Source organism: Piliocolobus tephrosceles, unplaced genomic scaffold, assembly GCF_002776525.5.
Source record: "Piliocolobus tephrosceles isolate RC106 unplaced genomic scaffold, ASM277652v3 unscaffolded_19216, whole genome shotgun sequence".
Classification (NCBI taxonomy): domain Eukaryota; kingdom Metazoa; phylum Chordata; class Mammalia; order Primates; family Cercopithecidae; genus Piliocolobus; species Piliocolobus tephrosceles.
This window is the reverse complement of record NW_022301217.1, coordinates 1-3685: the sequence shown is the minus strand read 5'-3', so window position 1 is coordinate 3685 and position 3685 is coordinate 1. Positions and strand designations below refer to the sequence as shown.

At 40.8% G+C, this 3685-nt stretch overlaps 1 long non-coding RNA gene across 1 annotated transcript in view; it reads left to right on the top strand.

Moving 5' to 3' along the window:
* Window positions 1-2729, top strand: part of LOC113221023 — a 6767-nt gene extending 4038 nt beyond the window's left edge. The window contains exons 2-5 of the long non-coding RNA XR_003307605.2: window positions 339-456; window positions 1188-1239; window positions 1331-1442; window positions 2635-2729. This is a non-coding gene — a long non-coding RNA (uncharacterized LOC113221023). The remainder of the gene's footprint in view (window positions 1-338; window positions 457-1187; window positions 1240-1330; window positions 1443-2634) is intronic.
* Window positions 2730-3685: the final 956 nt, after the last annotated feature.

The following is a 3685-nucleotide window of genomic DNA, read 5'->3' as shown; positions in this document are numbered from 1 at the left end:
TAATGACATCTCCTTTAGGATGTCCTTAGAGAATTCAAGGAAAAGAAGTTAAATAATTTAAAAAGGGCTTTTGGGTACAGCTATTTAGCAGTAGGGGGTAAGAGTAGAGATAGATTGTAAAGATAATAGTAGGGTTAGGGTTAGGATTAGGGTCTGGGTCAGAGTCAGGGCCGGAAGTATGGTTAGAGGTGGGGTCATGGTCAGGGTCAAGATCAGAGTCAACGTCAAAGTCAGGGTCAGAATTAGGGACCAGGGTAGGGATCAGGGTTTAGGGTCAGGGCCAAAGTCTAGAGACAGGATTGCGGTTAGGATTAGAACCAGAGCTTTGTTCTCCTCAGGACCCACCCGAGAAGAGGCCATGGCTTGGAGCACCTGGTAGTTGTCCACAGTGAAGACCAGAGTTTCGTTGTCCTCAAGACTGACCTGGGGGGACGTGGCTGCGGGCCAGTGAGGAAGGTGAGGCAAAAGCTTCCTGTCTGCTCTCTGGGTGCTAAAGGGAGCTCTGCCATGGGCTTTACTTCACACGTTATATCCTGCAAGTCTTGTTTTACAAAAGCATCCCTTCCTCGAGGCTTTTGTTGCTCATCATCACAGCGTGTCATAACACATGATAAGATTTGGGTTTGCTTCAGCGGGGAGATCTTGGTACAGAGAAAGGAGAAATGCTTAGAGCCACCTCAGGACAGTTGGAATGAAAGCTGGAGATGGGCAGAGGCTGGAGGAAACATGTGCACCCCCTGTAAATGCTTTTATTCATGTTTTCATTACTCATTTTTCTTACAGTGTTAAATTAGTAAAAATAGTATTGAAAAACTGAAAAGTAGGCATATTAAAACTTGCAACATTATTTAAGTTTAAATATATTAATTGTACCTCATCAACATTTTTTATTTTGTTGAGAAAGTCAAAGGTTAATTGGCAGCATATTTTTAATAGTAGATAGAATAATGTCTGTTTTATAAACATTGACATCCTACATTACATGTGTGAACCCTGAAAATCTGAGACAGGTCTCAGATTTTTTAGAAAGTTTATTTTGTCAAGTTTGAGGATCCGCCTGTGATGCCTCCGCAGGAGGTCCCGACAACACGGGCCCATGGTGGTCGGGGCCCAGCTTGGTTTTACACACTTTAGGGAGACATGAGACATCAATCAATGTGTGAGAGATGTACCTTGGTTCACTCCAGAAAGGTGAGACAACTTGAAGAGAAGGCCAGACAGGGAGCTTCCAGGTCATAGGTACGTAAGAGACAAATGATTTCATTCTTTTGAGTTGCCAGTTACCCTCTCCCGATGCGGCACTCAGATACGCATTTCTCTCGGTGAGCAGACAGGTGACTCTCAGAGGGAGTCCTGTGTTGGAGACAAGCATTCTGACCTGTAGCTGATTGCAGGAGCTTTCAGGAAAGCATCAGTGGGAAATAATATCTAAATGACAAAAGGTATGAAATGGCTGTGATGAAAGATCTGATGAGAGTTAATTATACCACAATTGACAAAGATATCTGATTTTTTTTCCTGTGGCATACAACATTTAAAATAATAACTGGAATTATGACTCATAACTCTATACCAGCACAGAGCATGAATAAGGAGGACGTTGACAAATTTCCAGGAATTTTATATAATTTCTGAAAACATAATATTTTACCTATACAAATATAACACAGGGAAGGTTAGGTATCTCTTTTTATTTGTATATTTTGTATGGTTTTCCTTATAAAATATTACATCCTATTTTTCTTGCAAAACATGCCCTACTTTTCTTATATACTTTGCATAGAGTTGTTTCTAGTTATTCTATTATTTCTAGTAGTTTTTTTTTTTTTTTTTTGTGAGACAGAGTCTCGCTCTGTCCCCCAGGCTGGAGTGCGGTGGCATGATCTCAGCTCACTGAAAGCTCCACCTCCCGGGCTCACGCCATTCTCCTTCCTAAGTCTCCTGAGTAGCTGGGACTACAGGCGCCTGCCACCATGCCCAGCTAATTTTTTGTATTTTTAGCGGAGACATGGTTTCACCATGTTAGCCAGGATGGTCTCAATCTCCTGACCTCATGATCCACCCATCTTGGCCTCCCAAAGTGCTGGGATTGTAAGCGTGAGCCACTGTGCCTGGCCTGTTTCTAGTAGTTTTATTTACATATATTGATTATAATTTTAATACTTTTATTTTCCAGAGAAAACTAGGACATAGACCGTTTTAAACTGTCATATGTTAGCATTCTGCAGTAGATTAGAAAATGTATGAGTATATCATCTCTCAACATCGGTATGTGTTTTCTCATAGTACATATGTTTCTCATAGTACACAGTACAGTGTGGTAGTTTCTCATAGTACATAGTATAGTGTGGTAGGCAAAAACATGTTTATTAACAGGCCAAAATATCGAGTTTCTTTGTAAAAATAAGAAGCCAAAAGTATATAAACTTGAATTATTAATGTCCAGTAATTAATGTTTTAGTATTGTATCTTATTTATAAATGACCTAGATATTTAGTGGAAATATTTTACTTAGCTTAACTTTAAGGTTACAAATTACCAAAAGTAATTTGGAAACTACTATTAGGCAGATTTACTGTAAAAAACTTATTATTGAAATAATGTTTTTCGCTTTTCACAACATGGCACCAAAAGCAAAGAAGGAAGCTCCTGCCCCTCCTAAGGCCAAAGCCAAAGCAAAGGCTTTAAAGGCCAAGAAGGCAGGGTTGAAATGTGTCCACAGCCCCCCAAAAAGAGAAGATCTGCACATCACCCACCTTCCAGCGTCCCAAGACACTGCGACTGCGGAGGCAGCCCAGATATCCTGGGAAGAGCGCCTCCCGGAGAAACAAGCTTGACCACCATGTTATCATCAAGTTTCCACTGACCACCGAGTCAGCCATGAAGAAGATAGAAGACAACAACACGCTTGTGTTCACTGTCAATGTTAAAGCCAACAAGCACCAGATCAAACAGACTGTGAAGAAGGTCTGGGATGTGGATGTGGCCACGGTCAACATCCTGATTCAGCCTGATGGAGAGAAGAAGGCATATGTTCGACTGGCTCCTGATTACGATGCTTTGGATGTTGCCAACAAACTTGGGATCATCTAAACTGAGTCCCGCTGGCTGATTCTAAATAGATGTATATCTTTTCACCATAAAAAAAGGAAATAATGTTTTTCATAAAAATGACGACTTAAAATCTTAAAGCTTATAGATTTGATTCTAATTATCTAGTAAGTATAATGTTAGCTTCCTGTAAGCACTCAAGCAGAATAGAAACTTGTTTGTTGGCCAGGCACAGTGGTTCACACCTGTAATCCCAGCACTTTGGGAGGCCGAGGTGGGTGGATCATGAGGTCAGGAAATCAAGACCATCCTGGCTACCACTGTGGAACCCTGTCTCTACTAAAAATACAAAAAAAATTAGCTGGGCGTGGTGGCAGGCACCTGTAGTCCCAGTTACTTGGGAGGCTGAGGCAGGAGAATGGCGTGAACCCAGGAGGCGGAGCTTGCAGTGAGCCAAGATTGCACCACTGCACCCCAGCCTGGGTGACAGAGAGAGACTACATCTCAAAAAAACAAAAACAAAACAAAAAAAAACTTGTTTGTTTTATATTTAATAGTGATAACTCTGAAGACATAGTTGTTTTATTACACAAAAAATATTAAATTTATCTTAATTAACTAAGTTGTCTCCAAA